This window comes from Centrocercus urophasianus, unplaced genomic scaffold (genome assembly GCF_019232065.1).
Source record: "Centrocercus urophasianus isolate 14NV4802_14NV808 unplaced genomic scaffold, USGS_Curo_1.0 seq_13, whole genome shotgun sequence".
Lineage (NCBI taxonomy): Eukaryota > Metazoa > Chordata > Aves > Galliformes > Phasianidae > Centrocercus > Centrocercus urophasianus.
Genome location: NW_024884475.1, coordinates 169,671 through 191,667, shown reverse-complemented (window position 1 = coordinate 191,667; position 21,997 = coordinate 169,671).

Sequence of the window (21,997 nt, the reverse complement as noted above, 5' to 3'; positions counted from 1 at the left end):
GCGTGTTACATATATTCATATATATGTATTTTAATTATTTTATTTCTTTCCAAAGCCATTTGTCATTAAGTGGTTATTTTGTGTCTATGTGTCGTTGCTGCCCTCTACTGTAGGGAACCAGAAGTCCTTTGCTTGCACTTCGTGAATCTGAGGGTGAGCACAGGGGTCTTCCCTCAGCCTGGACTGGAAGCAATGCTTTGGGGGCAGAGGATGTGACTTCTGCTCTCTGCTATGGAGATCCTGAGCTCATGCAACTTCCCAGTGAGGTTCAGGGTGAGGAGAAGCCTGAGCAAATGGGACTGGCAGGGGTTGCCTGCTGCAGGGCTTTTCCATCTTTTTTCACCTTACAGAGATTTTCCAGTTGAGAAGTGGCTCCCTGCAGGAGTCTGGCAAGTGGAGATCTGTGCGCTGCTGCTCTTTTTAACTCAAGCTGAAGCCTGCTTAGAATTAAACCACCGACCCCAGTTATCCATGGCTCACAGGTAGAAATCCAAAAACCCAACCTATTCTCCCACAGTTTTTCCTGAAATCTGAGCTCTCCTTAGAGCATCCCTCAGCCAAATCGTGGAATCTTTTCATCAGAGTCCATCAGCTCTCCCAGTCAATCCTATTGGAAATTTACAGCACAAGACAGCTCATCTATTTTATTGCTTTGGCTTCTTCAAATATTTGTGTGCCTTTGGGAGATGCTGTCTTCCAGCTTTGCCTGAAATCTTCTGGGTCATCTTGAAACAAGAGCTTATTTATGGAGCTCTGTGCATCACCCTTGAAAACAAACAAGAATAGATCAGCATCGTTTTCTTTTTACGATGAACTATGCTACTCCAGTGCAAGGATAAGAGGGGCATAGCATCTCTAGGTTGGGTCAGAAGAGCAGATTGTGTTGTGCCACATGCTTCCAACAGGAAGAAATCAAGGAGGAAAAGTAAACAGTAATCAGAATAACCCAAACAGAAAAACTCACATGGGGAACAGCCTCCATCCAGCATGTGAGCTGTGGAGTTCCAGCTCATCCGGGGCATTTGGAGGGTAATAAAGGGCCCAGAGGAGTCACTTTACAAATGTCTTTCTCTAATTATTTTGAGAGCCTTTCAGTTAGACCCCAGAAGTGGATAGTAGGCATCAGCCAAGTGGCAGCCAAGGACAAGGTTGGATTTTTAACAGAGAAGCTTCTTGGGGCTGCTACCTAAACCAGTTCAAGTTGCTGGACACAGATAGATGTTCAGGTTGGAGATAACACAATTTTATCTCTGACATCAATTACTACAACCACTCAGTGCCTCAGTTTTCTTCTCTCTAAGGGAAAAATGGGGATAAAGCCCAGTCCTGGAAATGCCTTTGGAAGCTGAGGTTCTTCAGTGTCCCTTTGCGGGGTGCAGTGGCTTTCTGGGAGCAAAAGGAGGTCATCCCACATGACAGCGTTTGTCATGACGAGTGGCTGAGTGCTATTCAGTTCAAAGGAATTTCCTAAGTAACAATGCAGATGTTTGTACGAATGAGCTTTTCAGAATGTTTATCTAATACTAACAAGCACTTACAGCCCAAGCATTTTACGCACATCGTCTCAGCTCCCCATACCCCCCCCCTTCGAGGTGCTACAGCAGTTAGCAAAAGGCAGAGCAAGGAGCAACGTGTCGAAATTCAGAGGTAATCTGGATCCCACATATTGCCCAGAGCCCTTTGGCATAGGGTCAGTATAGGAGGGGAGACACCAGGAAATTCCTTTATCGAGGTAAATTGGCAAGCAGCAAATGCTTCCTCTCAAAATTTTGTCTCCCATATCACACTTGGCAGAGATATGGTTACCATCCATTGACCATTCGCTCCACTTGGGATATAATTATTATTATTTCATGTTTTCATTGACGTCTTTCTGTTTTGTAGCAAACATAAGACTGACGCGGGTCCTAGAGAAGAAAAAAGATGTGGGGTCCTTTAAATCAAAAGACACAGGAGCCTGTAGAAAAAAATATACGGGTTCCTCTAGAAAAAAAAAGAGATGTAGGGTTCTACAGAACATAATACGTAGGATCCTATAGAAAAAAAAACAGACATGGGTTCCTATAGAAAAATCCAGGCTCTGAAGAAAACATTTTTCAGCCTGACAGTCAGGGGCTGAGAAAGGGAGAATAATGTTAGATTTTTTTGCTTCTGCTGTTTGAGGAAATCTCTGTTTTCAATCAGAATGGATAAATGGAGTATTCCTTCTCTTCTAAAAGTCCTCTTCATTAATTACAAAGAAAGTTTGCATTGGCTTTTGCAGCATGTATCCTTTTGCACTTGTGACTGTAGCTTGCACTTCAGGTGAATGATGAAGGTACAGTAATAAATGAGAAATCGAAGACCTGAGCTAGGAGTCTAAGAGCAGGCAGCTTCTCCTGGATCAGTGAGCAACATCCTCTGCCCCAGGGAGCCTCCACATGCTGCAATCACCAGCTGAGACCTACTGACCCCTCCTTTTGGGTGACTCCACATGGATTCCATCTGTTCTGGACATGGCAAAGCACGGTAACCTCACCAAATGCGCCACGTCCTTCACCTTGTCACCCAAAAAAAGCCCTTTGCTTGCAAGCTAAGGTAAGAAAAGCCTGGCAGAAACAGAGAGACTACAGCTTTCTTCATAAATACAATGGTCAACAGAGCATTCATGAGATACAAAAGGGACACATAGAACAGTTTAACTTGGAAGGGAACTTAAGGATGGGTTGCATACATGTCTCCAAGCAGGTGTGGCCCCATGCAAACTGCCCACGGGAGCTGGCCCACGGGTAGGGATGGCTATTTTAGCCCCAATAAGTATTGCAGAGAAATGAATGAATCATTTGTTTGGAAATGTTACGGTTGCTTTTCCCACTCAAACCTGCATGTCTGTGAGATGTGATGCATAAAGCATTGATGACAGCTTTGTCTTGTGCTCAGACTGACCCCTCCCACAGGCAAGGTGAACAGCATCTGTCTTTTCAGAGGAAAAAAATAATATATATGTAGGATGACACAACAAAAAGGTGGATGGCTTATTTGGATCTCACTACTCCTTACCATTTACCACTTCATAACACGAATCCTACACGATGCTGATTTGGGGCAGGAGAAATATAAGCTTGACAAAGATCTTCTGCGTCAGTGTCTATAGAATCATTAAGGTTGGAAAAGGTCATTAAGATCTACAAAGAAAACAGGGTGGAAAAGTGGGCAAGAAGGGTGCTGAGGTGGTACAATAATCAAAAACACTAAAAGAAAAAAAAAAAAGTACAGTATATTCATAGAATCAGAATCATTAAGGTTGGAAAATATTCCTAAGATGATCCAGTCCAACCCCAACCCTTCCCCACCATGCCCATTAGTCTTCACTATATTCTTCTAGTTCAGGTGTACTAAGGAACATAGGCAACAAAAGCAGCTCACATTTCTTTCCTCATGAATGTATAAACCCATTTCAGGACATCTGAAATATCTCAGTATCTTATCTTGCTATTCATGATTTTTCTGTGTTGTTACATGGAGCCTTATTTGCCATGCATTTATAAAGAGCAGCAGTCGAAAGGGATAAGGATTGCATCTGGTCAGCAAAGCTGAAATTTACGAGGAAAATCAAATGTTTCCTGCATTGTTCTGTCATTCAAAGAAAATGCTGACAGCACTCATCAGTTGTTTCCAGGAAAAAAACAATCATGCAGACCCCAGTTTTCTGGGAAAGAACAACGATTTGCTCTAAGAAAGTTGAGTCAGAAGTCAGTGGCTGTTACCCCACTATATACACTTTTGCCTCCTGTATGAGTATTTCCCAACTGTAAAACACCACAAATGTCTCCAGAACAATTGCTGTGAAGACAGAATGCTTTAATGAGGCAGGCATGTATGAAGCATCACCACCAAGGCTGTGTGTCATTTCCCTGCTCCCTGTTGTTCCTCTATGTTGGGCCGTGTTCCTTCACCTTAGCAGGGAGGGTCTTTTTGCTGTGAGTCTGCAAAACCCGCTCCTGTTACTCTATCAATAGCAGGGATAATAAGTGCCTGAGGATGGAAGTAGTCAGGACCTCTAGCTTTGCTCCAAGCTCACTCTGGTTGTGGTCTACAGAGAGAGGAAGGACAAAGGCATAATGCACAGTGGAGCAATGGATTGAGATTCTTGCTTTTGCAGCACGTGCAAGGCTGAGATCTATGTGTGGAATAGCTGTGCAAGGAGCCATGTTACACCTCTTTATGGCACGACCTGGAGGCACCAATTGGGCTCAGTGCTGGTTTGAAGACCTAGGTGCTTTGCTTCTCTTTGCCATGTAGGCACAACCCAAGTGGCCCGAAGCAAACTGTGGAAGGCTGGTTCCATCGTGTCTAGTTTGAACAAAGCAAAAATGTTATTAGGCAAAAGGATTCCGTGTGGCACTTATTCAGAGCCCTTTAGGCAAGATCTCAGGTTCCAAAACTCACAATCCATAATGGCTGGCTCAAGACAAATGGAAAGCAAAGTGCTCTCTGGAGATGTGGTGACTCTGGGTCTGATCCTAGAAGACTGCAGTAACACCAAAGCATGTGTAAATGGAGAGGGTGGAGGCAGAAACACCACCAGAATGAATGTCTACTCTGTGTTTTCATAACTCAGAAGGGGTTTCTTCAGGATTCAGCCTGGGTTTTAGGACCAGCAAATGGAGCTATTCCCTCCCTTCCTTCTTTACCTCCCTTGTTCAGTTCATAAATGCGATTTGTCTTGTGTCATTTGGGGATATCAGAGAGCTCTTTTTTCATCATTATTTTTCTTCCTACAACGTCTCACATTTTCTGCTGTGCTTGGCAATTTCCAGGAGCTGGGAGAATATTCAGAGAGGACTACAGTGACTTACTTTAAGTTGGCACGATAAGGAAAGATGCCAGATGAACAGTATGAGTTCTTCATCCTAAGGCCTAGTACTCTAAAATGAAAAGAAACCAAAAAACATTTTTCCATCTGACAAACCTTTTGACACCATTTTGGTCTTTCCTTTAATTTTTCCTAAGTATTATTCCAGGCTTTGTCATAGGTTAAATTACAGAAGATGCAATTGCCTCCAGTGTGGACACTTTGCACTGTTGAACGACGATGTGAGGGTGTTCCCTTGGACTGTCAGGCAGAGTTTCTAACGAGCCACAGGAAAAATGTGCAAAAACCAATCTGGTGGTGTCTTCTGAGCTTCCTTCTTTATCAGAACTTTTAGAGGCTGTCATTACAAGTATACAACATCTTGCTCAATGCCAGGAGGAAGCTGTGGTTTTTGTTGTCCCTGTTGCATCACAGGCAGCTCTGACACACAGCAAGCAGACTGGAAACACCACAGCTGAGCACTGTGTTGGTTTGCTTCTGGAGCTGGTTTAGGAGTTTTGGGTCTGGTGCTCGTTCCTAATACCCAAGATTGTTCTCTGCTATCACTGTGATCCTACCAGCTCTGGTAAATCGTCAACGTTAGGTAGAACCACAGAATCATTAAGGTCAGAGAAGACCCTCAGTCCATCAGTCCAACCCCAACCCATCCCACCATGCCTACTGACCATGTCCCTCAGTGCCATGTCCCACTGTTCTGGAGCATCTCCAGGGACCCCCCCACCTCCCTGTACCAATATCTAGGGAAAGAACAGCAGGTGACTCAGCACCAGGATGGGATTTGCATCACCATATACCCTTTGGAGCCACTCAACCCCACTCTATTTATCACGTGGGAAATCCAGCCCGTTGTCCTGCCTTGTCACCTTTCTTTTCAAAGGCTCTGCAGAGTTGTAGCAAATTTTCTCCTACATCCTAGGCTCCCAGCTCAGGCAGCATAGCTAGGTGGAAAAATCTGGACTTTCAGTGACTTCAGTGAGACCACACACAGTTTATGGATGAGGCACTGAAGGCAACTCTCCCAAGATCCAAGCTGCACACGGAATTATCCCCGACTTCCAAAGTTTCTTCAGGATTCGTGCTTTTAACCTTTTTCTCGTGCTCAGGAAGCACACGAACAGGGAGGGAATAGGCAGGAGAGAGAAAGAATGAACAAAGCATGCCAGGATCTGTTTGTTATCCCGTATTTTCACAACCTGAGGAATTAATAACCTCCAGTAATAAATCTCAGGGCCTGGAGGTGCTGTTTTACTGGGACCTGTAGAACAAGACGAGGTCTGTGCTGCCTGACACTGTGTCATGGTGGCCTGACACCAGGCTCACATCTCCCCTAACCCTACCATGAACCTCCCTGTGCTGCAGAGGGAAGAACTCAGCCTGCAGGGAGGGCACGTACCCTGCAACCTGGTGGCCTCGAGGCAGGAAGGCATGTGACAGAGCCATCCAGGACGTGCTATAAACAAATGAACCAATGGACAAAAAATTAGTTGTTATGTCCTGGGGATGAGGATTCATACACACACATACACTCACAGGGTTGGGGTTGGTTTTTTTTTTGGTATATAAGTTCCTGAACACTACAGTTCTCAAAGGGGTTAGAGTGATCCATGTACTGAAACTGAACTGACCCTGACTCACCCTGGATTCATGTTTCTGTTGCTGTCAGCTTGCTGTCCTCTATGGGATATGAGTTGCAAAACACAATTTTATTAAAAAAAAAAAATACACTGTACAGCCATCTATTTTAAACACAATGTCTATTTTTCATTGCATATTGTAAACCACTTGAGCATTTCTAAAGTGATTCATTCCTTTATCTTCTAAACAAAGAGCTTGTGGCTGCGCAGGGCTGGGAATTTATGTCTAGCAAGTAAAAGGATTTCCAAGTTAGGATTGAAACAGGGATGTAAAGGGGTCACTTGAAAGCAATGTATTGCTAGAATATAATAGTGTTATTGTCTTATAGGATAATTTATGTATGACTGAACTATACAGTCATAAACCAGTACATACTTGCAAAACACATGAGATGATGAGAAAGCAAAGAACTTTCTCAATAAAGTTTTCCCCACCTTTCAACTCTACCTGTGGCTGTTTGTGTACAGCACTTCCTTGCAAGAAGTGAATACGCTCAGTGACATCTTCATGATGAGACCTTTCAGTGATCACATCTAGCAGTAAGTTCCTGAACATACAGTTAGATAGGGGGACACGAAATTCAATGCTGGCATAACAACATGGCTCTTCCAAAACCCTTGTCTTGTAATCCTGCAGAATCTGCTGTCTCCTTCCAAGTCTACACCTCAGTGTCTATTGAGAACAGGCTCTGCCTGTCCTGCTGTGCTTCCTATTAAGTTACTTTGACAAAAAAGAAATCCATTTTCATTTCTTTCCAGCCTTTCACACCTTTTAAATATATATGGTAAATATTTTCCTTTTTTTTTCTTTATCTCTGTCCTTCCTTTGGAACAGAACTTCCCATTCTTTTTTTTTTTTTCTACCAACTTTACTGGATAATTTTAACATTTCATTTCATATCCTGAACACACAGTTCAAGGTCTTCCAGTTTGTACCCCAACCCCTTCATCAGCACAGAAACAGTGGCAGTTTTTAACTGACCACAATGAGCCCAACGCATGGGTCAGGAACAGCAGCAGAAGGCTAAACTGTTCTGAATGTGAAAAATCTGAATCTCATGAAAAAAGAACATGAAACCAGACAAAAAAAAAGCCCAAAAAACACAACATCCTGTAGAATAGAAATAATCAGGGTATCTTGAAAGAATAAATTAAATATATATATATAACAACAGTAAAATAGACTGATTAGCCAGGCTTTGGGGAAAGCATGCATTGTCAACAAGGGTTTGATTAGTTCCTTGATGAAAGTTATTAAAATAGAAAGTAGAAACTATTTAAGCTATGCCAATAAAAAGAGGATATAGGAATAAAAAATGCAACCAGTATCCATTGAGCATGGATTAGAGAAAGGAAGCACTCTGAGTAAGGCATATTAAAGAATAAAACAAAAAGCACACCTGTTGGGGCTTCCATTAAAAACGGTGGAGAAGAAATTGATCAAAGGATTCAATAACAATACAAAAATGAACTTTGTCTTAAATTTGTGTCTTTGTGAGATGAAAACAGCAGACAAAGTGAGATATTTTTTGATAGAATCATAGAATCTGTTGAGTTGAAAGGGACCGGTAAAGGTCATCCAGTTCAACTCCCATGCAATGAACAGGGACATAAAGGAAATGAAACTGATCCCAAATGTCCAGAGTTCAGTCAAGAATTTGATAACACGTGGAATGTCTTCAGTTAAGAAGAACATAGGACTTTAAATAGTAAATGGAAATTGCATCAAAACTGTCTAGAGAGGAGATGAAAATGGGTATTGTCGAAAGCTTCTACCAGATTTGAAAGAGTTTCATACAACAGAGCAATCAAAGGACATTTTTTGGAACCAGGTTTGTTGAACAAAACCTCCCTCTGAGAGATGAGTGTGCTCTGATGAAATCTGCTGCTGAGAGAAAGGGAAGCACTGGCATTACAGCAAAGACTGCAGTATTACACAGGAAGCGAGAAACACACTTGGTAAGTGGCAAAATGAAAATGGCAATGTAAAGCCTTGCAATTCAGGACTTACAGCCAAAAAATCATCCTTATTCAGTTGGACATAAGGCAAAAAAAGCCCTCAGCTTTTAAGAAATTAGTCAGCATGCAATGCCTTTTAACAGAACTCAATTATTCAGAAAGTCTTGTGAGGTGCATCAAACCAGGCCCATGCAACCGCAGTGGAGCAACCTGTACACCTTTGGTTTAGATAAGCTCAAACCTTGCTCCAAGTCCATGGAGGTGTTTGATTGTCCAAACAAAAACAACTGACAGGCAATTGTTGGACTAAATAATCTCTTTCCCAGCCTTGCTTATTATAGAACACCAGATGGAGGACCAGGAAAAGGAGAAATCTTCCTGTAGAGACAGGGTAGTATGGTTAGGTTGTGGTTGGACTTGATGATCTTCAAGGACTTTTCCAACCTGAGCAATTCTGTGATTCTACGTAACAGTGATTTGACTTGGCAAAATGAGAGCTGAGGAGGTTGTTTTCTAGCCACAAACGTGGATGAGGATGCATCAGAGAAGTTGCATTGGCAAAATGGCTATAAAATGGGTGGGTGTAAATTTAGGTCGGACGTGAACGTTTGTGACCATGGCAGTTTCAGCATTATCCTCTGAGATATCTCCCATTGGGAGCAAAGAACCTCAACATTTTAAATGTAGGCTCCCATCACTTTAGGAAAGCAATGCTGTGTTATGGTTGCCTGGGTTGCCCTGGGGTTCAGTGGCCCAGAAAGGTCTTTCTGGATAGATGTACTCCTATTCACTGTTTTTTTTTCCCTTCCTGTACGTGTCGACTAACATCTTAGTGTTTCCCTTCTTCATTTCCCTCTCCAAACAAAGGTCTGGTTTCTGGTGAGCTTAAAATTTTGTAAGTAGATCCAGGGAGTTATGGACAAAGGAACTTATTTTTTTGGTCTGGCATATTGTTTATTTAATTTTAGCAATCTTTCCAACCTAAAATCAACAGCTCCCCTCAACCTCTATGAGTCAGTGGGAGGTGTTGATGTATTCATTCTCTCCCAAGGGAACTTTGGAAAAGGGGGGGGGGGGGGGAAGGGGGTGTGAAACACATTATGCTAATACCCTGTATTCAAAGACTGAAGAAAAGAGGTAAACACACAACAGCTGGGATCAGGCTGAACTTAGGTGAACCACAGTTTCAGGAGACATGGTCAGAAAGGAGAGAATCACTTGGGGAAGTGTGAGCCTGTCTAGCTCTCCAGCATGGTGGCAGATGGAATCCTGAATCAGAGCTTCCATACAGATTCCCTTCTCCTTCCCCACGCTCATTTATTCCTACTCTGCTAACAAGAAGTGTGCAATTCTTTTTGGCCAAAAAGCAAAGAGTCTCTACTGATCAGAGCAGAAGTTTCCACTGGGAAATCCATGGTGCAGCTTGCAGCCTGTGTTTGCATCTGAAGATGCAAACTCACACAGTCCTCTGCCCTGTCAAATATCTCTGATTCCCTTTTTCTCAGCCTGGTCCCATTCCTCCCTCTAGTGATGCACACAGCAAAAATTATTATTCCAACACATTGGGTTGAGTGTCATCTCCTCCAAAATAGACTCTGGTGCAGGACTAACTGTGGTTCCCATACCAGACCTCTTCCTCCTATAGGCAGGAAGGATGAGAGAGTGGCCTTTTGGAACCATATGGCCACCCTCTTCCTGCACCGTGCATGGTCAGCCACAAGCACACATGCCATGCCACAGGACAGCCAAAATAGTCCTCAACCATACGTAGATGAACACACCATGGAAATAGCCTTCACACCATTGCAGCCATTTGGAACTGCAGAAAGCATCAATGAATGAGGCATGGTGCCCTCAAACACATGGTCTTTGCAGTACAGACAAAGCTTGTTTTAATCCACATACCTGTTGCAGAGATGAAGGAGGATCCTGCTTTGAAATCATGACTTTTTGCTTCTTTCCATCCCAGTCCAGCTTAGAGCTGCTCATAACGCTCTGCTGTCATTGACCTGACTGATCCCAGATTTAGAAGGCTGGCTCCAACGTTTGATTGGTCCACAGACTGCAAGTGCCAAAGCAAAGAATTCAAGCTGGCATCCATGCCCCATGGTCCCACAAGCCCAGAGCAAAGTGAAAGAGAAGAAAAGCACATCTAGGGAACCACTGAACTTACTAAGAACTCAACGCTTCCTTTTGTAGACAGATGGGATGAGCAGCAGCTGGCTTAGCAATGTGAAAACTGTTCCTGTCTCCCTGCAGCCACTTGTGATGAGTCCCACATGAGAGGCAGTGCCCTGTGCCTTGGTTTTGCCACGGAGGGTTATCACCTATGGTACCCTGAACGTCCCTTTGCAGCCCAGATTGCAGCGCGGTAGAGGACAGATGGGAAGAACAAACAAAGCTCCCCTTGGCTATTTGTGTACTATAAATAATATGTTTTTAAAGCTGGAAAGGAGCCCAGAAGGCACTTTTTGGTCTTGGCCACCGGTCCCAGTGGAGGCAATGGCTCTCATGGGGTTCCAGGCTTAAGGGGAGGTCTCACACCGCTCCTGCAACATGACAGCATTTTTTCCAGATTTCACTTTTCACTGAGGCAAATCATTCAAAAATATTTAAAGAGAAGGGCTTAATTCCGCTGCTTCTGGGGGTTACACCGGGGCAGCCAAAGGACACGCACCCAGCCAACAGCCCCTGAATTGTTTGGTTAGGAATTAGCTTGTTGCATGCACACGTGTGGGAGGGAGTGTGGGGCGGGGGGAGGGGGGCATGCGGGGGTCGCTGGGACTTCAGCTTTGTTTTTTGTCAAAACAGATCGCACGTGGACGGCAAGCAGGTTTGCAAAGGTGGGGGAGGGGGGCAGGATAGAGGAGGGGTGGGGGATATGGATAAATCGCTTTGCTCTGGCTGGGGCTGCAGAGACCGTTAGCTTCAAAGCACTCTCTGAAGGAAAGTGAAGAAATAAAGATGCTCCCTCCCTTGCCAAGAGGGCTTGCAAACCCACGAAGGATGCAGCCTCTTTCCTCCTGCCAGGGGTTCCTTACTCCATCCTCCCTGCTCTTCCAAGCCTCTTTCAAAATGCTCTCATTTGAAAGCTTGTTTTCCCCATATCAACCACTATCCTTTCAGCTGCCTGTATTTCGTTTTCCCTGCTTTCATATTTTCCCTTTTTTCCTCCTACCTTAACTTCTCCTTCCCGTTTCACAGCTCACTAATTTCCTCATCTGTATTTCACATAGCATTCTATGTTGGAAGGGACCCATAAGGATCACTACATCTAATCTCCTCTACCTCCATTCCGCTTTCCCTTTTCTCCTTAAGCTATAGCCATACTGAAAGTCAATATACTGAATGACATCTGCATTGCTCCCTAACAACACAGGAGAAAAAGCCACACTTACCAAGACTTCCTTCAGTCCAGAAAAATCAAGCATGCTTAACCCCAGCATGAAAAAAGTAAACTTGCACTCCATGCATGTTTATACCCTTCACCAACATCAGCTGTGCTGGGACTCAGCTGATTTCTATCACCTGGAAAGTGAGGCTGAGCTATTTCAGTGTATGCCTGTGCCTCTTGGAGGCTTTTTAGCTTGTTCTTTTTGTTTTGCTGTTCTTTATATAGCCCTAATTATTTTCTTAATGGGGGTATTTCTGTATGCATGTTCCTCTTGATACAGCTGATGTGTTTTCTGTGCTCGGAAGCTCAAAAATGTTCCAAAATACAAGGAAGAAGATGATATTGTCTGTTTTAAGTGTGCTTTTAACGAGCTCCAGAAGGAGTTACCTGTAAACATTCCTCTGAGTTTTCAAAGTTTATCAGCTCAGCAGAGAGGAAGGAAAGGTAATGTTAAGCTGTGTTTCTTTCTTCCACGTTTAAAGCTGAAGCAGGAGGTCTTGTAAGTCTCACTGACCTGGAGTTTTCGGTGGTGAGCTGTGTGCACACCTCACGTGTACATTAAACTGTAAGGGGAAACGTTGAGGTTAGATATTAGGAAAGCATCCTTTACTCAGAAGGTGGTGAGGTTCTGGCTCTGCTGCCCAGAGGAGCTGTGGGTGCCCCATCCCTGGAGTTGTTCAGATTAGGCTGGATGGGCCCTTGGATTGTTTCCTGATGTTGCTTTGTGAAGTCTTGTATGTAGGTGGCTTATCTGAGATCCTTCTGTTTTCAGGGCTGCAGCCATCCAATATTCTCTCTGATGGATGCACTAATTTTGTTTGCCATGATTTCAACCCCGTGGCCACTTTATGAAGGGCAAAGTGTGTTTTATATGCAGTGAATTTCTGAAACCCCTTCGTCATCCAAACCAGGATTGGCCCTGATTTGAGCAGTTTTGGATAAGAGACCTTCAGAGGTTCTCTCTAGGCTACATTTCTCTATAACCATTACTGACAAGTCATCAAACTGTTGCTCAAGACTTGCTCCTGGTCATCAACTTTGGATAATGTCTATGAAAATTTAGAATACAAAACAGCTTCTGTGTTCTCTGCTTTCTACCATACTTTGCATGTTTCCTTGGCACTTACTCCTGTATTTTTCACCCTTTGAGTGGGTTCTGATATTTCTTTTTCTTTCAGCATCTTCTTTCCTGTGCTTCTTCTGCTGCTTAGTGTCCTACCTGCTGTGACAGACACTCTGGTTTTATATTTTCTGCATAGCTTGCATATATCCTACTGGAGATAAGGAGTTGTGAGAAGTTTGAGGAATCCCAGTATTTCTTACAAACTCATTCCATTTAATCCTGAGGGATTTGCTTTGCTTTCCTTGGGCCTTTGCTTTCCACAGCGTTGAGGTATCTTCTTTACACCTTTGGTGGATTTCCAGTGCTCACATCTGTGTGGAAAGGATGTCTGAGCTGAAGAGCCAGGGTTTGATCTGTCAGTTGTAGGTTTTCAGTGATCCAGGCTCCTGAATATCAGCAGCTACTGTGCCAATTTGTGACATTATTTCCTGCTGAATTTCCACACCGATCACGAGCCTGCCAAGGCGTATAAATAAGTTCACCTTTTATAACCTTCTGCCCTCAAAAAGGCAAGCGTTGAACTGGAAGCTTCTGGGAATGTCATTGTCTTATTTTCATCACAAGCTATTGACCTCACGTTGGATTTTGTAATGTGGACAATGGTTTGGTTTCTTCCTGCTGAGCAGTTGAACTGTTGCTCAAGAGTGCTGTCATCAGCAAAGATGACATATTTTGATGATCTGCTCCAGAGCTGTCTCTGCTTTCCCTTGGAGGATTTGGTGCCACATCAGACGGATGATGGAATTCATCCTTATCTCACGTTAGTATCTGCTTCAACCCATAGAAAAGCAGTGGGACTGCTTTTCTTGACCCACGGAGGCTGCCCTCTGACCAATGGAAGATGTAATGATGTTGATTATTTTTCTTGGAATACCCCAACGCTTCACTGTGTACCAAAATGAATCATAAGGAAGTCTGTCAAATTCTCAAAATCGGCCTGGTGTGGAATTTGCCATTGGATACTTAATTTGATAGTTATCCTGAGGATGAGATACCTGTTTGACACATGATCTTCCCAGGTTTAACCAAACCTTGTCCAAAAAAAAAAAAAAAAGGCATTAAAGCAGCAATTTTGAACTGAAGAATAGATTTTTGCACTTGACAAGGCTTAAGATCCACTGCAAGAAGCCAACATGAGCATATTCTTGTCTTTGTGCTATTATAATTGTTTGAGTTGGTGAACTGCATAACTAGGATCAGGATTAGTAAGAACTTATGGTGATACATAAAGAAAGAGGATGCCTGGGGGTGTTTAAAAACCATAGAGATGTGGAACTTGAGGACGTGGTCAGTAGGGATGAGTTGGGGTTGGGCTTGATCTTTGAGATCTTTTTCAACTTTAATGATTCTATGAGTAAGGACTGGTAATAAAATATAAGACCAGAATGTAACTCTAATGCAAAGGGTAAGACAGGCACGCCAAAAAGAGCACGATTGGAGATGGTCAGTAATGCTTGCAGCTCAGTGGGAAGGATGTCCCCAAAATTTGGAGGTTAGGGAGGCTGAGGTGGACAGAGGCAGGAGGCAATCTGTGATGGCATTGTCCAGTAGATGTGAAAAAGAAGAAGGAAAAAAAGAAAAGGAAGGTGCATTTCTTTCCAGAGGCTATAAAGTTTTACAGTGCCACTGAATTTTTGCTCTAAATGTGGATCTTCCTAAATTTAGGAGGTGTCAATACAGCTTAAAGCATTTCCAGAGTCAGACAGTGCTGTGTGGTAGCTGTTTAAATAGCCTTTTTTTTGACCCAAGCACTGCATTGGAGATAGTCAGTGTAAATACCACCCTAGATGACTGCATTACGTGCAGCAATCCATCTTCCCATCTATCTATCCATCTTCTATCTATGCATCTCCTTCTGTTGGTGTAACCAGAGTGTCCCTTGATAATCTGAAATTGTATGAATCAACGCCATGTTCAGATCTGATCTCCTTTATGGCCCCATCTTTAATTCTATTTCAATTTCTTCTTCTTCCAGTTCTCACTAAAAATAAAACACAGCAGCATCCATTGTCTTCATACACGTATAATCTTCTGTAATTGGGTATTTCCTCCAATCCATCCTGTCAGCTCAAAACTATTGAATGAACTAGCTGTCACGATCAGTTAAGCTTTATTAAAAACTGCAACCCAATATCTTTGATGTTGGCTCACTGGGAACTGTCTGACATAATCCCACAAATTCTTTCGAAAGCACGGTCATGGGCATGCCCTGAATGTTTTCCCAAGAAGTTTAGACAGCGTAGGGCTGTACTCATAAAATCACAGAAATTAGAGATGAGGAAAGGACTTGTTATTATAACATCGTTTTGGACATTGATGGGCAAATTTTCAAATAATGGCAGAGCTCCAAATAGGATGCAGGTGCTCTGTCTCCCAGGATCAAGGAGCTGATCAGTAAATCTTATTCTCTTCTACAAGTTAATGCTAGGAGGGCTGTTGTAAAATCAATATATTTCTCCATTGATAATTTTAATTTGCAGATGACAGCACAAAGTTCAAGCCCTGTTGCAGCCAGCTGGCTTGAGTTCCGGCTAGCAAACCTTTTTCACTTGTTTAAGACTGTCTTCTGACTGTCATGGTATTCCACTGCCAACTCTAGAGTGATATAACAGAGAATCTCAGTTTGCTTTTGAAAATGTGAGAGTCTGGCCCATTTGTTGGTGATAAAAGCATTTCAAAAGCTGGAGCAGAAATAAAAACAAGCCACTATTATCTCTTTTTTTTTTTTTTTTTTTTTTCCCTCCTAAATTCATGATTTTGAAGTCAACTGGAAGAAGAGTGCCAGAGGAAGGGGAACCGAGTGCCACTTCATGACTTCCGAGCATTGGGAACAAACAACCCAAAAGATTCAGGCTTTTGTTTCTCTGCACAGAATAACCTTTTGCCCTCTAAACCTCACCCACCAGCTTCATACGACAGCTTTTGTGCCATACAACCCACAGCAGCTGATACCAAACAGGCATTCTGTCTGACTTGCACATCTGGCTCATGCAGTGTGTTCCTACTACATTTAACTTCACGCTGCAGGTGTTAAACAAGGAGTTTGTTTCTATCCACCAGGAGTGCATGGAGAAATTTTAAATATTATCTGTGGAGTGCTGAGACAGACATTTACTTAAGACTTTGCCCAATGACAGTGCAATGACTCAAAATTCAGCCTGACAGCCAAGATCAGGCTGAGGGGTGCTTGAGCACCTGATGGAGTGTCTCTGTTCATTGCAGGGAGGTTGAACCAGATGGCCTTTAATGGTCTCTTCCAACTCAAACCATTCTAGGATTCTACAAAAAGGTGTGGGAAGCAGAGAGGAGTGAAGAACATCTCCATGTAGCTTCTAGATGAGGGATTGACTTCATGGTCTAATGAAGACATCTAAAGCATGTATTATGCCATGGACAAGCAGGTGGGAAACCTCCAGAAAGGAATGTGAGATGTAAGAAAGGGGAAGAGATGAAGAAAGGGAACAGGGGATAAAAAAATAGAGGGGAAGATGCTGGCAGTCATTAGAAGCAGATTTTCCCACTGAGCAAGGCTGTAGGCAATAATGACAGACTCAACAAATAATAAATAATAACTTCATATTCTGTGCTACACGAAGCCCATATTTTGGCCCTGATCTCTGTGTACTGTGCACTGTGACGTCAATGGGAGCTGTGCAGCTGATCAGGGGGTGTTTACAGCCTTCCATTTTTAACCCAGCTCATCAGCCAAGGTACATGTTTAAGGCAACACGGCTACAGCTGGATGCCCACCCTCCCACTGGGGTTGTCAGCTTGTATTGTAGAACCTGGGGGAACCTTCTGTGGACAGATGGCCTTTTTTCTTGCCCTCCTGCTCCAAAAAGTGGAAGCAACTCTTTTTCCACAGCGTTCAGCCATGCTTGGCTTTCTTCAGAGCGCTTGGCAGGAGAGCAGCTTCTCCAGAGCTTTGTGATCTCTCCCTGCTCTTATTTCCTGCATCTCCTGGTGCTTGCCAGGACTCTCTGACATGCTGGGCAGTTTCTTTCCCTGCAGAAAATCTGTCAGATGAACTTCCCCAGAAACTGGGAGTCAACAGGGCCAACTGGTGTTTTCAATCACTGTCCTGATGAAGAAAAGAACAGCGTATCTGTAGGAATCATGGCTTTTTCAAATCTCTTCCTTTAAACAGTCCCCCTGCAGAAGAACTATCCCCTATGCGACTGCAAGCCACTCCCAGCCGAAAAAGATCCCTTTTGTGCTTCGATTCCCAGCAGGAACGTTCCCATTTCTTAGAGCTTCTTCCCAAAAAAGTGATTCAGAGAGCTGAAGGAAAGGCCTTGCAAGTGCTTGACGTTTCTGAAACTGGTGGATGGTGGTGGAACAGACACCAGAAATCCCCTTCTGCTTTGATAAGGTGCTTGGAGAGTCCCAAAGGCCGGTTGCAATAAAGCTGAGGACAGTTTCTGACCGCTGAGCCCATGCCAAGTAATGACTTTGTCACTGCTGGGGCAATTAATGATGTGTGAGGGTGCCTAAAGGTCCCGGATTGGACACCAGCTTTGTTGGAGTAATCCAAGATAAATAAATAAAAAAATGAATACATGACTTGCGGCGAGCTCTGCCAGCAAAGGCACTGCTGAGTCTTTATCAGATGTGCTCCTGCTTCTTCGTGGCTGTATTCCCAAGCTTTAGGGAGCTTTATGTTTGAGCAGAAGACAGATAATTTCGTAGAATCAAAACAGCAAAACCTCAGCCTGGGCGATACTCCAGGCCTGCAGCAACTTGTTGGTCCCGCATAAATCCAAGAGTTCAGTCGTGGCTAGTCTATAAAGAATTAGTAAACTGTTCACAAAGAGCTAGAGAGTATTAAACAACCCAACAGAGCAGGAAATTGAGTAGAAATATTTATAGTGCTTTCCACTGATGTGCTTCTTTCTGTCCGCAGCACTCAAACCCATAACTTGGACGTGTTCATGATTTCTGCTGGTCATATATTCAGCCTCCATAAACTGTCACTGAACAAAGTCTTAAAAATGAGTACTACCAGTTTATTAGAAATAAGAAGTCACCTGTTGGAAAGCCAAGGAGAAACACCAGCGAGTCAGAGAGTTGGGTTTTTGGTTCTCCTTGCAGCACCACTCCAGAGACCCCAGATATTTCCTACACTATTAGTTTTCCAGTCTTTTATTATTTGCAGAACTCCAGGCATTTCTATCTCCATTGAATTATCCGAAGCTTTCTGAAAATAGAGTGATGCTTCTTGGCTATCTTGCAGATAGGACTTTGATGGGCTCCAAGGATTTGGAGATATCTGCCAACCACAGTTCAGAAGCCACCATCATTAAGGCAGAGGCTGTTGTATGTCTGGACATCATTCATCCAAAACATCTCTGTAACTACTGTACAACAAATATAACAGTAAGAAGCATTGCCCCACTGTCTAAAGAGCGAATGTTTCATTGGCAGACATAGCATTGGACCCTCAACACGGGCTGACAGCATGGAGGGATAAGCCTGATACACGGTTGAAATTTGTATTGCTGTTCTTGTTCGTGACAGAACTATGCACTCCCTGTATGTATTGTGATTTTGCATTCAAAAAAATGTTGCCTTGGCAAACAAATCAGCTCCTTTTCGCTCATACATTCCCAAAAAAGGCCATGATTTGCAGTCAGACAGCAGTTCCCCACCAGTTGAAGAGCAGGTGGAAGTCATCTCAAACAAAGCCATCAGAAATCGGTAGCTCTGGGAACATGCCACAGCTTTGAGGCAGGATGGGAAATGGTGACATTAACTCAGAAACGAAGATGTTTCAGGGGGAGGGAGGAGATGTTCTTCGTTCAAAAGTGGGAGTAATTCATGCCCAAAGAGCTGTTCCCAACTTGCAGAAGGTCCCAGCACCAGGCAAAGCCTACCAGGTTTCTCGAGGACTTGTGCTTTATTTCATTTTTTAAATACAAGTGAAAAAGATTTACATGCCGAGTAACATGAGGCAAGTTTTGTGTGTCTGTGTGTTTTTCCCCCTAAGTCAGTGTGTTTTTAGACAAAAAAATTGCATTCATGAGCACATTTGGCAAGTTGAGCCATTAAAAAAAAAAAATACAAACCCAAAAAAGAGAAAGACCCAAACTCTGATATTCTGGCATTTCATCAAATCCCATTAAAAAGAGAGAAAAACCCACCCTAATATCTTTTTCATAATTCAAAATGCAGGGACATGTTTTAGTCATTTATGGCTTATGGGCTCAGAACTCCCACAACTGCTTTGAATTACGAAGAGTTTTTGGTCCCGTTTTCCCAGATTTCATCCTGTTACAAACGCTTGTTTTCTTCTTCCTTCCCTCCTTTTCCAATAACGTAACATATGGATTTGTGAGCAGATTTAATCAGCGCAGCAGTGTTCCCATTCTTCCCCTTCTCCCCGCCTCTAACACAGGTGGTGGTGAGTGGTTTTCACTGCAAACCTCAAGACTCACCTTAGCAAGAACTACCTTTTGTTTGCCATGTGTTTTGTTCCGAGATAGAGCAAGAAGTGTTCTAGATGTTGGACATCCCATGTAAAAGATACCAGGCTGAGCTATTCGAAGAATAATTTGTATTCTTTCCAGACCATCCTGGTCTTCAAGCCTGCAAATGAATGTGTGGACTGTTCTACCCTGATGGGATACTGAATAACTCCAGGGGTCACCGATGTGGATCGTGGGGATGTGGCACTTGGAGACATGGTTCCTGGGCATGGTGGAGATGTGTTGGGCTTGGTGATCCTAACAGTCTTTTCCGACATTAATGCTACTATGATTCTATGACTCTTAACCTGACTGGATAGAAGCCAGCTCATAAAAATATAAATATGGCCACAGAATAGAGGAGAAGTCCATCTAGCCTTTCATCCTGTTTCCAGCAGTGGTCTTTGTGGATGCTTAGCACGGCATAAGGACACGGCATGCACAGACTGAGCATTCTTTTGCACTCTTCTCCAACCTTCTGGCTGTCATTATATCCAGACCTTCTCACAACTTCTTGAAGGCTCAGTTATGCATTTTCTGATGTCCACGGGAGTTTTGCTCTCTATTTCTGCATCTGCTTCTGCCAAAAGAGAACGGGAAGCGTGGATAGAGCAAAATTTATATGGGATATTTTTCAGACAGAAGAGATGGGTTTTCTGTATCGTTTTGTTTTTTACTGTTATGGACATAAAGGTGTTTTCTGAAGTTTGTAAAAATAAAAATAAAAATGGAGTCACATGCCAACATGAAAGCCATTGTTACCTCCACAGTAAGTTTCAGTTATTTTCAAAAAAAGGGAACCATGAAGATGGATTTCCCCGAATACGTGAAATTTTTGTGTTTGGGAAGGGATAGCTAAAATATAGCATATAAATAGATCTCCCTGTGCTGTGCCAATAGATGTTCCAGTACTGGGAATGAGCATTTCCTTTTTGTAAGACTCGTTTTGGGTCTGATGGTGCAGAAACTCAGCATAACTCTTGCAGAAATTTCAAATGGAAAGAGGGGAAGTTCAGACTGGATTTAAGTCCAAATATAAAAAGATATATTTTTGTATTTTTTACTGGGTTTTATTTTGTTGTTGTTAACATTTTACATCCAGAAATATTAACTAGATACAGAACACTCCTCCTACCAACGATAAACAAAGACAGGTTCATAGAAAACATCACTGATTTTCCCCCTTTTTATTAAGAAAGCAATTCAGTGAGTTTTACCCCTCTTGAAAAGAAAGAATTTCAGCAGAATGGGGCCCTGAAAAGCTTAGTAAAACACAGCATCTTAAGGTTTTTGCCACAGTGTTTTCCAGGGATTTAATGAGGATCGGAGGCCAAAACCTTACATATTTTCTGGACTAAGAGCAGCGAGAGCAAATATCTGTCACTGTAATTGCATATTCATTCTGCTTCTGGAGATCTTATTATGTTGTTTCCAGTTAATAATATTGTTGTAGGTGGCAGTAATCTATGATAATTGTTATTGTTGTCAGCATCACTATTACTGCTACTTCTGAGCCAAAAAGGGGGATCTCACATTTTGCAGGAGATACCTGCATGAGGCCCTGAGAAAAGATGAGCCAGGTGCACTGCAGATAATAAGAGGCAGTGGACAAAGTAGGGTTAAACCTGCTATGAGAGCAGTTATCAGAGATGACCCCTGGAGGTTATTCTGTGACTCTGTAGAGCCACTGTCTTAGTGACAGTGTCACCCCTCTGTCACATTTTACCTCCACTCTGCGAATAACTGAACTGTAAGACAGCAGAGCTCTGAAACAACAGTTCCCTGCTGTTTTCAGCCATCCACCTCTGCTAACACAAACCCCTTCAACCCACACAGACACACACACAGAGCTCTGCTGAGGGACCTCCATTACGTCTGGCTGCTGCATTCTGTGCTCCCCAGGGATGTCTCGTAGCTCTCCATGCCTGGCTGGGCTCTGACAGCTGGATCCAAAGTCATCTCCTGATGCCTGTGAGTCCTGTTGGCACAAAGACTCACTAGACAGTGCCTCAGCTCTTTTCACACTGTCATTCTCACTCAGACTCTCGAGTCTTTTTCATTTATTTAATTTTTTACCTCCAACTGGTTTAATTGTAGACTGTATGCAGTGATTTTTTAGGCCACAGCTGAAACACCTTATGCATTTGCCATCTTAGGGTGATTTTGTCCATTTGTCCTCTTAAGAGTTTATGTATCAGAGAAATATAAGTTCTAGATAGTTGGCTGCCTTTCAGTATCTAAAGGGGGGTTGTAAGGAGGAAGGGGACAGACTCTGCAGTGAAATCTGTTGTGATAGGATAAGGGGAAATGGTTTCCAACTAAAAGAGGGGAGATTTAGACTGGATATAAGGAAGAAGTTGTTTATGATAAGAGTAATGAAGAATTGGCACAGGTTGCCCAGAGAGGTGGTGGGTGCCCCATCCCTGGAGATACCCAAGGTCAGGCTGGAGGGGCTCTGTTGGAGCTGTGGGTGTCCCTGTTCATTGTAGGGAGTGGGGCTAGATGGCCGTTAAGGCTCCCTTCCAATTCAAACCATTCTATGATATACATAGATAGGGAATCCCCACT